Source organism: Carcharodon carcharias, chromosome 7 (assembly GCF_017639515.1).
Source record: "Carcharodon carcharias isolate sCarCar2 chromosome 7, sCarCar2.pri, whole genome shotgun sequence".
Lineage (NCBI taxonomy): Eukaryota > Metazoa > Chordata > Chondrichthyes > Lamniformes > Lamnidae > Carcharodon > Carcharodon carcharias.
In genome coordinates, this window is record NC_054473.1 from 133,774,604 (window position 1) to 133,787,158 (window position 12,555).

A 12,555-nucleotide genomic window follows, 5' to 3' on the forward strand; every position below is an offset into this window, starting at 1 on the left:
GTATGATTCCAACCAGCGGAGAGATTTTCCCCTGATTCACATTGAGTCCAGCTTTGCTAGGACTCCTTGATGCCACAGGGTGCTCTGTAGCTGTTCAATGACGTCCTTGACCCTGGCACCAGGGAGGCAACACACCATCCTGGATTCACTTTCAGCTGCAGAAGAGCTTCTCTCTTCCCTAAGTATTGGATCTCCTATTACTATTGCCCCCCTATACAGCTGATCCACCTGCTGTGCCATGGACCTGGCTCTGGCTACACTCTCCACATGACCCATCACTTTCATCAGTATTCAGAAGTGAATACTGGTTGGAGAGTGGGATGCACTGAGGGGATTCCTGTGCTACCTGCCTGATTCTACTTGACTATTTGGTGGTCACCCATTCCTTCTTTGCCTACATATTGTTAAGCTGTGAGGTGATCACTACTATAAACTACTATCCAGGAACCTCTCAACCTCAGAGATGAACCACAGAGATGCCAGCTGCTGCTCAAGCTCTGAAACCCAAAACTCAAGCTGGTGCAACTGGCGACACTTCCTGCCCAAATGGTTATCCAGAGCACAGGGAGCATCCTGAAGTTCCCACATAGCATAGGATATGTACTCTAGAGTTCAGAGCAGACCTGCCATTACTTTTAAATAATGAACTTTGTTACTACTAATAAGTCTTATTACTGCTAATAAACTTTACTGTTGCTGATAATGCTTATTAATATTCATAAATTTACTACTGTAGTAACCTGATTTAAATTCTTCATTTCACAGCTCCTAATTTGAAACAAATATCTGAATTTCAATAAAAAAGTGAAAAAATATTCAATAAATAATCACTCTCCCAGGTTCCTGTGACGTCATACTTTGATTTTTTTTCGGGGAACTTCCGCTGGTCTTGCAGTGACTCTGTTGCTACTCCTTTTATCCCCACTGTGCTCTCTCCTCTCCCATTGGTCTCATAGTGACTCTCTCACTCTGTCGTACCACTCCTTTTATCCTCATTGTGCTCTCGCCTCTCCCGCTGGTCTTGCGGTCTCCCTGAATTTTATGGGATATCTTGGTTCTTATCCCACAAGTAGTTACTATGTTTATTATATTCATTGCTTATTATATTCATTCTCAGAATGGGGCAGCACTTGAAGATATTGGAGTTTTGAACACTATGTGCATGCTCCCACAACTCATTATTTATACAAAATGGGATGTAATTTTAACAGTATATAGAGATTTTTCATGTTGTTTAATTGTGATACTGATCTTTGAGATAAACTCTGCCTCTAACTTAAGGTGGGAATCTCACGTATGGAGCCCTTTTTTTTTTACAAAAGATTCATGGTTAAATTTAATATTTTGACCCCTTATTCATTCATGGGATGTGGGTGTCACTGGCCCATCCCTAATTGCTCTTGTTCAGAGAGCATTTAAGAGTCAACCACATTGCTGTGGGTCTGGGGTCACATGTAGGCTGGACCAGGTAAGGCAGATTTCCTCCCCTAAAGGATATTAGTGAGCCAGACAATTTTTATGACAATCTGCAATGGCCTTGTGGTCATCTTCAGGCTTCTAATTCCAAATTTTTATTGAATTTGTGATGCGATTCGAACCCGAGTCGCAAGAGCATTACCCTAGGTATCTGGAATACTAGTCCAGTGACAATGCCACTATGTCACCACTTTCCCCCTGTTATTTTTGCTGATTACCTTTAAATATTTAAATACCATCAGGAGCAATGCCATGGACAATTTTCTGTTTTGGGCAGCGCATGGGAGCTAAATAGTCAGCAGCTGATAACACAGTTAGCTTTAATTAATTTATCTTTAATTTACTCAGCTGAAAATTTTTCTCACTTACCCAAATAGTTCATCAATATTCATTCTTTAACAGTTATGAATGACTAAAAGTAAAGGGTGCAAAACTTGAATGTATTTCTTGTTTTAACAGGTTGATTTTTTTAAAGAAAGGTTTTGATGGTGAGATTTTCCATATACATTGATGTAAGTTAGAATTGAACATTAGATAATAAATATTTCTACAACAAATGCCATTTCCACAAAATACTGTGATAATTATATTTTAAAAAAAACGCTGGTGAACCATGTCCTTAATATAACTTTCCTGCCGGATTAACCACTCTTTAGCTGCCACCAAAAAAATCAGTTATCATCTTTTTGCACTGGACTGATTTAAAAAAAAAATCATGTGGCTTATTTTACTGATGACATACTAAAGCATCCTTACTGACCACAGTATCTTTCGGAAAGATTTGATACTGCAAAAACCGAATGAAGTTTAACAAAATACTGTGACTAGCACCATCTTCTGGACAATTTGTATGTTGAAGTAATTTTTTAAAACATAATTACAAATGTAGGCACAAGATAATACTTAGTCGTGGTACATCATATTTACATATTTGTAGGACTGGCTATATAATGTATCAGTTTTTCCATTATAAATTATTATGTCCTTCTTGTTCATTCTTTGAGGCGAAGATGACCAAGTTCATCATCGGGGGTGTTTGGTAGGGATCTGGTGAGTACGTAGACAACTGCTAATGCCAATCTGCACCTGGAGGGTCCTGCTGCGAGTAGAACAGAATCCTGCAGATAATTGAGTTTTGGATGAGTTGTTGGCTTGGGATTTCCTCTCTTTGTGTTTTCTCTCTGCCTCTGATATGTGCTTGCTTTGAAAGGAGGCCGTACCATTTTTTATTTGATGCGCCAGGTGCAGTAACCCTGGGTGAGCTTCTCCCAGGACACAAAATCGATATTGCCTTCAGAGTGTCCTTGCAGTGCTTCCTTGGACAGCCGTGAGAGTGCACCCGAGACTCCAAATCTCCACAGAAGATTTGCTTTGGGAATTAAGTGTTGGCACTCTGGCTACATGACCAGTCCAACTCAGTTGTGACTGTCTCAAAATGGTGTAAATGTTTGGCATGCCAGCTCAGGTGAGCACCTCAGTGTCTGGTATTTTGTCCTGCCATCTGAACTTCAGAAGCCTCTGAAGATAGCTCAAGTGAAAGTCCAGCATACATGCCCACAGTTATAATGAAAACTGTCCATGTGAACCTGTCACACTTTAATTACACCCTCCAAACAGCGGTGACCCATCCTCTTTTTATCATTTCCTCACTCGGCAATCTACAGACAGAGAAACGCCAATGATCAGCCATCTCTATTTCTCTGTTTCTCAAATTGTCATTAAGTTATGCTATTTAGCTATAAATAATAAAATCAATTTGATGCATTTTATGAAAATAAGAACAGGATATATGATTTGAGAAAGGGGATTCAATTCAGAGTCAGCTGGTGATGGAATATTATAGGAATAGAGTGAAAGCAATTCTTTAGAAATGGGAATTTGGAACAGAAAAAGAGAGGTTTAATTGAAACTTAAGTAAAGAATACAAGATTAAAGCTCAACTTTGATGTTCCATTTATAGGAAGAATGGTAATACAGGAAGGAACAGTGATGTGTGGCTCCTGCAGGATGTGGTAATTTTGATTAGCAGATGTTAACTTGAACACACACATCTGAAATTACAGAACTCCAGATCCCGGAACTTGGTGTAGGAGGCAATCTGATTCATCAGAGAGCAAATGTTTCAGAACTGGCACTCCATTGAGAGATAGGGAGCAGTGGTATAGGGGGCAGTGTTGACTCTTCACAGGTCAGGATAAGTAAGGAGGGATAGGCAAAAACAAGAATATCCAGAGCAAATTACCTTATCCAATCAGTATGAAGCATTGGCTTCCTGTGTGGAGAATGAGAGCTCTGGGCAGGACCAACAAATGGATTGCAATGACACCAAAAACCATGAGATGGCTGAAGTGGACATGTGGGATTGCAATTTATTTAGGAATACAGTAATGATAGGAGACTTGATAGAGATGTGAGCACTATCTTTTGCAGTACAGATGAAGATGCTAGGTACAAGGGTAAAGGGCATTTTTGAAATACTGGGAAAAAATAACGAAAGTAAACACATTTGTTTTCAGCTTCTATTTTTTTATATATATATATTATATAGCTTCATGAACATATGAGCAATAATGGAGGGGTAAAGGTCACCTGGTTCATTCAACTGGCCCACACAATTGTGAAACCTTGTGCACCGTAATTGCAGTAATTGAAGATATAGCCTCTCCTACTGCCTATCAGGGGTCACTTGATTGTTTTTGGAGACTATGATCAATGAGCCCTAAGCGCGGGTAATCCGGGGTCCGGCGGGGGTGGGGTGTGTGTGTGTGTGGGGGGTGGTGGTTGGGGTGGGGGGTGGAGAGCGGTTTGGGGCTTTCCTTGTTCAGGACCTGGCTCAAGCATGTAGCATCTGAAAAGCTCTCTGTAATAAAGTTTTCTGTTTCTGGCAGAAACCTGTCTATTACGTCAATTCATTACATTTGGCGATGGGGTTAAAATAGCTCCGATGTTACTGTGTGTATATTAAATCTTAGGAAAAAAAGAAAACAATATTCACCAGTCATGCCAGAATCGGCAGAATCTATCCTTACGATGTGACTATGGAGGACTGGAGCCAGAATGTTGAGCGTCTTGTCTTTGTTCGTAGTGAACAAAATTACCTTGGAGGAGAAGCAGAAAGCAAACCTTTTGAATGTATGTGGTAGCAGGACGTGCAATCTGATCTGCAGTCAGATGGCCCTGAACATGCACAATTTCAAGTCCTTTAATGAATTAGTGGACCTCGTGAAAATGCATTTCCAGCTGAAGCCATCTGTAATAATGCAAAGGTTTAAGTTTACTTTCAGAGTAAGGACCTGGGAAAGTCCATCACAACCTATATAGTGAAGTTGAAGCAGCTGACTGAACACTCTGACTTTGGGGACACACTCAATGATATGTTGTGGGATCAGTTAGTTTGTGGAGTTCACAACGATGTCATTCAGCGCCATTTACTTGTAGAAGTCAACATCGGTTTGACATCCACCATGGAAATAGCAGCAGCCATGGAAAGGGCTGCGAGAGACTCACAGGCTTTACAATGCATACAGTATGGCGCTGTTCTTCAGGCAGGGGGGGAACCTACCGACAGGCATGGCGTGAAAACCAGACCCACAGCTTCGAAGCGAGAGGCAATGTCCACTGTTAGAAAAATGAAATGGCCTAGTAGAAACATTTCAGCAGCAACTCCAAGGTTAATCTGTTATAGATGTGGAGATTACCACATACCAGACACCTGCAGATTCAAGGAGGCAGGATGCCTTTACTGTCATAAGAAAGGTCACATAATAAAGCAATGCAGGGCAAAATTGAAACAGCCCTTCAGGCAGCAGACCAATATGATTGAATTGAAAATACAACAGAACCTAAAGCTGCCAATACTGACATCTATTCCCTATACAATGTCACCACGGTAAAAACCAAACCTATTACTGTCACAATCCAAGTGAATGGGAAGCCACTAATAATAGAGGTAGATATGGGAGCCTCAACCACAGTGGTGGGAGAGCACACATTTAAATACCTAAATGAAGGTACCCAACCACTGAATCTGGAGCAAACAATGGCTCAATTGAAGACATACACTGGAAATCCACACAGGTAAAGGGCATCACCACAGTACCTGTGTCCTACAGGCAACAGACAGCCCAGCTTCCAATGATCATAGTGACAGGTGAAGGACCTTGACTTCTGGGCCAAGACTGGTTACAAAAAATCAAGCTCAACTGGTCTGAAATATTTCACTTGAGGACAGGAGGATTTCCTGAACTGTTAAGGTATTTCAGAATGAGTTATGAGAATTGAAGGACCTTCACATGCTGCAAGCATCCCTCAGGTCAGAGTTGGTTCCTCTGGAAAATCATGAAGAGAAACGAAATGAATTTAGAGCCACTCTGAACAAACTGAAGAAACATTTGGCAGGGAAGATTCAACAAAGTTCAATACTCCAGGAGAAAACCCAGAGATACAAGAAAGAGACGGAAGAGCTGAAGAATCAGCTGAATGAAACAAAAGAGGCATTAGAAGGAAAAGTCGTAGAACTTTCCAAGATGCGAATGGATAATGAAGCCATGAGTAGCTCAATTACTGAACTGAACCAAGTTAAGATTTGACCAGAGAAACTTGGCGGACTTTGAAATCAAAATGAAGGATGGGACAAAACTCTGTGGCAGACTGAAAAAGAAAAGACAGAAATCAGATCGGAAAGGCCAATAGGCTATGTCTCCAGAGCCCTCTTCACAGCTGAGAAGGGTTATTCCCAACTGGAAAAGGAAGGTTTATCGGTGATACCCAGAGTGAAAAAATTCCGATAGTACCTACATGGATGACATTTCACCATTGTGTCGGACGATAAACCACTGATGGGTTTATTCAGTGAGGATAAGGCCATTCCACCAATAGCATCAGCAAAAATACAATGTTGGGTTTCGATATTATATGCTTAGCAGTATACCTTTATGTACTGTCCTGGCTTGCATAGTGCAAATGTGGAGGAGAAATGTGGACACACTCAGTTGTCTCCCGTTACCAGATAGCATTGTGCATTCTCCTGTGCTACAAGAAGTTGTGCTTGTACTGAATTTCTTATATTCTTCGCCTGTGTGTGCGAAGCAAATTAGAAATTGGACGAACAGATATTCAATTTTGTTAGAAGTCAAAGACCTTGTATTGCAAGGGTAGTCAAATTTACCAGTGTCTGAAGAGATGAGACCATTCCATGCCAGAAACACAGAGTTAAGCTGTCAAGATGGAATCTTGCTGCGGGGATCAGGAGTTGTCGTCCCTTCGCAAGGAAGAGAACCACTTTTGTCAGAGCTTCACAGTGCGCATTCAGGCATATCGAAGATGAAAATGGTTGCGTGAAGCTATATCTGTTGGCTAGGCATTGACAGTGACATTGAAAGCATGGTCAAGTACTGTCTCCATTGTCAGCAACAACAGAAGTTGCCTGTTTCAGCTCCACTGCATCCATGAAGTGGCCTGGTCGACCCTGGGTTAGAATACATATAGACTTTGTATGTCCATTCTTAGGTACCATGTTTTTATTGATCATAGATGTGCATTATAAATAGATGGATGTATATGATGTCAGATCACTGACATTGAGCCCAACTATCAAAAAGCTGCGAAAATGTTTTAGTATACATGGCCTACTGGAAGTCATCATTTTGGATGACGGTACAGTCTTTACCAGTACAGAGTTTCAGACATTCACAAGTTTAAATGGGATCAGGGATTTTAAAACAGCACCATATTATCCCCCATCAAATGGTTTAGCAGAAGGAGCTGTGTAATCTTTCAAATCTGGAATGAAGAGGTTATCAGAAGGTAGTCTGGAAACTCGACTTTCCCGCTTTCTTCTCAATTATCGTATGATGCCTCATTCAACTACGGGTTCAACACCATCTGAATTATTGACGAAACAGTGCCTATGTACAAGACTAAGTATGGTGTTTCCAAACTTAGAGGGGAAGGTAGAGAAGAATCAGAGTGAGCAAAAATTGAATCATTCATTGCAAGCTTGAAGGTTCCATGTAGGAGATAGTTTTCATGCAGGATTTTGGAAGTGGACCTTGTTGGGTTCCTGGTACAATTGTCTCAGAAATTGGTCCCTTGTCCTTCCAGGTGGAAATGGAAGACCGAATTGTTAGAAAACATGTGAATCATCTTAGGAATAGAGAGACATTCCAACAACCAGCTATTCCGCCTGTGATTAACGTCAAACCATCAATCCCTGAGGTGATAGATCGACCTAGAATAGGCATGCCTGATGTCTCTGTAAAGTTGCCAAACCCTGAACTGCCACTTTCTCATGGTGTACCTGGTGCTGCAGTTCCTGGTCATGTTGATCCAGCGGAAGAACCTTAAGCTGTGCCACTCTGACCGAATAAGGAAAGCACCTCAGAGACTTAATCTTTAATCACCTGAGTTGTATACATGTATATGTTGTGGGATATTCAAATGCTCTCTCATTCTATTTTGTAGTATGCCTTGTCTAATAATTAATTGTCCTATGAGTACACCCCAATACCCTATTTGCTCCAGCTATCGCTTCATGTACAAGAACATCCAGTTCTTTTTCTTTCTCTGTCTTCTTCTGTGAAGGAATCCGTGTAAAGCAATATGGTCATAATGAAGGGTTATAAGGGTAAAAGAGGTATTTTCCTATAAATAAGATCTTGAAAAATTTTAAATGGTCGATTTTTAAAAAAAGGACAAATGCAACTCCTAAGTCTAACTATACGTCTTGACCACTTACGACTTCTGCTTTCTTAATAGTAATGAGGGTCCACTGATAAGAAAAGACACACCCTCAGGAAATTGCACACAAGCACATCTCTTTTAATGTCAGGAAGACAGTGCAATGTAGAAATTAATAGGAAGTTTTTTACAACCTAGAACCATGTTTCATCTTAAAACACAGACTTGATAATAGAACTAGGGGACACAGTTTATGAATAAGAGGTCCCCCTTTTAAAGGCAGATGAGGAGAATTTTTTTCTTTCAGAGGGTCATTGATATGTGGAATTCTCTTCACCAGAAAGCAGTGGAGGCTAGGTCATTGAATTTATTCAAGGCTGAGTTAGATAGATGTTTGATTGACAAGGGAGTCAAGGGTTATGGGGGCAGGCAGGAAAGTGGAGTTGAGACCACAACAGATCAGCTATGATCTTAACGAATGGTTCAGCAGGCTCAAAGGGCCAAGTGGCCTGACTAACGTAAAAAAATAACTATCATGAGATCTGGCAAGTGTGGCTTCCCTATAATCAATAACAGCCAGGCCTTCCGTGGAATTAAACAGTCATATAAATTTCCTGAGAATTAACAGGACTATCTTTCAGTGGAAATTAAATGATCAAAACCAAATTTAGATCATAAAATAAGGAAATTAATTACAATTAAGAGACAATCTCTACATATAAGAAATTAATTACGTTGCCCAAGACACACCATAAGTATTGAAAGTGCACTGAAAGTCAGATTCACTAAAGCGTCTCTCACTAACTCAGGGATTAAGGTAAATGTTACTTTAATAGTTGATGGTTATCCTACTTAAAATATTTCACAGTAAAGATAATTGAAATTTAAAACTTGGATTCTCTACTAGGAATAAAATTTTACCATCTTGCCTTTTCCTAACACCTATTTAACATTGTGATCGATTGTTTCAACCAGACTTTGAATTACATGTTCGGTTCTTTAATAAACTTCTATATGTTTTCAAATTTATATTGTTTCACATAGTCTTCTTTATCATTAACTCAATAAGCTGATCATACACTACCTGTGGTGGGGGAATACATTCCTGAGATATTTTTACCTGGACCCTAATAAAATCTGGGAAAATTACATCTGGCTTTAATTTACTAAAAGGGCTGTCTGGAGGATCGTAACAACATCAGCTGGCTTCTCACTTTTGGGGAGAGATGGATCTGTCCTTTAGACCCATTTAAGTGTCTGTGAAATCTGTCTTCCTCCACCTGAAGTTGAGAGGAATCTACTGAGAGGTACGCCTGATCTGGGATTGTCTCAAAAATGGGCTAGGATTATAATACACCACATTTTAATGCTTTTCCCTGATGGGTATATATGTGTGAGCATTCACCCTGCCCACATGCATAACATTGTACATTGCCAAATTAAACACCATTTACCTGTCATGGGCCCAATCTCTTAATAGCTATATATGTATGAACATGAGGGAAGGACAAGATCTGGTCTCAGCTGTGATGTCCCTCAAGTGACTTGATATGCTAGATAGGTTTATTAATGATTGATACGTAAAACAACAGGGAAAATCCAACATCTGTGGAAGCATGTGGTGGTGTAACGGTAATGTCACTGGACTAGTAATACAGAGGCTCAAGCTCTGGTGTATGGGTTCAAATCCCACCATGGCAGCTGATGCAATTAATTAAATCTGCAATTGAAAGCTAGTCTCAATAATGGTGACTATGACAACTATCATCAATTGTTGCAAAAACCTATCTGGGTCACTAATGCACTTTAGGAAAGGAAATCTGCAATCCTTATCTGGTCTACATGTGACTCCAGACCCACAGCAATGTGGTTGACTCTTAACTACCCCCTGAAATGGCCTAGCATGCTATTCAGTTGAAGGGCAATTAGAGAAACACCCACATCCCATGAAAGAATAAATTTAAAAAAACATAACTGAAGCAGGTTATCTAGGCAGATATTATTTTGGGAGTGTTGGGGGAGAATAGAATAATCAGTTAAAAGAGAACCATGGCTGTCACTGGTAAGGTAGAGCTTAGTTTCTGCCATTTGTAACCAAAAACCATTTTATTTGATTGAACATTTACTATCCCCACAGTCTGAGTGCAGGATTGTGCTGGGCTGCTTATGTCCACGGATAAGTAGCCTGTCAGTGTCTATTGTCAAGGCTCACACATGAAGAATATTAAATTGTACCCTAGCAGAAGTCACACTTTCAGGAGCAGGAAGAAAGAAATAGGGGAAAAAACTACGATAAACGATACATGTAGAAAATGTCATTGTAACAAAATTGCCATGTTACTTACGGGGTATCAGAATTGCTAATTTTTGTCTGGTTATGCCCCTCTGAAGTTTCTTGGGCCATTTTACAATGTTTAAGGTGCTGCATAAATGCACATTGTTGCTGTTGTTGCTGTAGTGCCATGAAGCTGGCGAGCCAGTGCTGAACAGATATAATCACTTTTGTTCCACCTCTTATGTCACATTAATAGCGTGCCTAATCCATCTATAACAACAGCCTCATTTACATTATTGGCTTTCATGTATTAAAACACCCCAAGGCTCTTTACAAGATTATTATCAAACAAAATATGACTTAATGATATTTTTCTACCAAAGTCCGGCATGGACTTGAATGGAGAGAATAAAAATGGTCACAGGATATGCATATTGTTCTGCTGCGTCAGACTACCATAAGGCAATTAGCTCACTAGTCTTGAAGCTTTGCTCAGAGCCTTTGAATGGTGGTGTTTGAAAAATTGTAAGCTTACCTTTAAGAACTTAAATTTGAGATAATGGCATGATTAAAAATTAAGAAACTGGGTGGAACAAATACCCTAGTCATGATAATAGTAATTTATATTTTTAAAGCACTAGTTAAAGAAATTTTGAAAATAAATTTTGTTGTATCTATCAAGCAGGTTGGCCATGTGGTTGCGTTAATGCCCAGGGTCAGGACGTAGATCTCATCTTGTTTCCATGTAGCCACTCAGGATCACCCACCACTGCATAAGACACTGAGTTTTTTGGTTAAAAGCCCCGCAGAGTGATATGACAAACATTAATGGAGTCTGCAACCCTTTTGCTTGAGAAGATGCACAAATCTATCAAACTAGTCTCAGACCATCTTTTCGCTGGTTTCCCAGTGCTCTGCAAGGGCACTGCTTTACCAGCTTGAATTCATCAAGTTCATTTTCAATTAGATGGGATGTTTACATATGTTTTGAAGACCACATTTTGCCAAACAATCTACTTTTCCCTGAAAAACCAGTAAAATGGCTTTTATACAGAATGAGTTATGAGTGTCATTGCCAAAAATCACACGAAGGATAGACAAATTTGACAGTCAGAAGCTGGCACAACCATCTCACTGATTTCTTGAAACAAATACCTGCTTTATTAAAACACTTATGTGCAGCACTTTCATAATATGAATATTATATTTATAATTTAAACGTGGGTGTCAGATGGCCAATCCATTTGAAAGGGGTTCCTTTGAGCAAGACAGTTTGAGAACCACTGGATTAGACTGCAAACATGACATTGGTACTAAATTAAGCAAAGCAATATTATTTCAAGATACCTAGAAAGCAATCTTAATTACAATTGAGCACTAAAATCAATGTTAAAATTGTACACTGTAAAATAGCAAATGAGTTATTTCAAACTTTTTAATCTTTCAGTAATTATTTTAGATTGAAATTTGAAGAACATTATTGTAGAGGAACAAAATTAGATTGAATGTGTCATCCTCACCTTCTGCTTTGCTTGCAGTTTTCTCAGTTTCTGGAAATGATGATTAAAAGTACTTTCTATGCAGAAAAACAGGCAATTAATGAAAATGTTTCCATAAGGTTGAACAGGCTGGTGATGGAGGACTAGAAGCAATAAAGCAAAAGAAAAACAATTAAGGAGGAAGGAGAGAATTCTCTACACTGAAGGATCTAGTTAGAACAAAGACCTAGATTAAAATGTATTTGCTATAACATTATAAATTTAAATTACATAGGGAACTTGAGAGTTTAACTTCAGGATTTATGAAAATATAATTGTGACAAGCATGTGCAAGTAACCGGGCAGGATTAGTGACCTGTTCCCAAGGTATTGTGGAATTCACTGAATGTTCTTCCTGACAAATTTAACCTGTTTTCAAGCAGATATTAATTCTGAGTGTCTAATGTAAATTTTAAAGCATTATTTTTAAAAAATTTCTTTTCTCTCATTTAATTCCTCTTTCCCAGCATACTCTCATCCCTCATTCAGCACTCTTCAGGCCTCCACAAATGGCAATAACAGAGCATAGGAAAGCACTGAATGTGTGGGAGGGGAAATTATATTTTTAGTGAGGGTCATTAAGAGATG